Below are 230 nucleotides of genomic sequence, written 5' to 3' on the forward strand. Positions count from 1 at the left end.
TATAGCAAGAATTAAGAGCAAGAATTATATGTGAATGAATGAAAGAAAGGAAGAAAAAGAACAGAAATACATATGTGAATGAATGAAAGAATAAATGATACACCGCGGCCACCCCTCCCTAAACATTCTAAAGAACACAAAACTATCGATACAACACATGTGTTAACATCAGCTGTCAATTCTTTTTTAAAATCTACTTAGAGGCGTTTTTTACATTAGCAATTTAGCCT

The sequence above is a fragment of the Haliotis rubra genome, unplaced genomic scaffold, assembly GCF_003918875.1.
Source record: "Haliotis rubra isolate DU_JTF1 unplaced genomic scaffold, ASM391887v1 Scf33, whole genome shotgun sequence".
Taxonomy (NCBI): Eukaryota; Metazoa; Mollusca; class Gastropoda; order Lepetellida; family Haliotidae; genus Haliotis; species Haliotis rubra.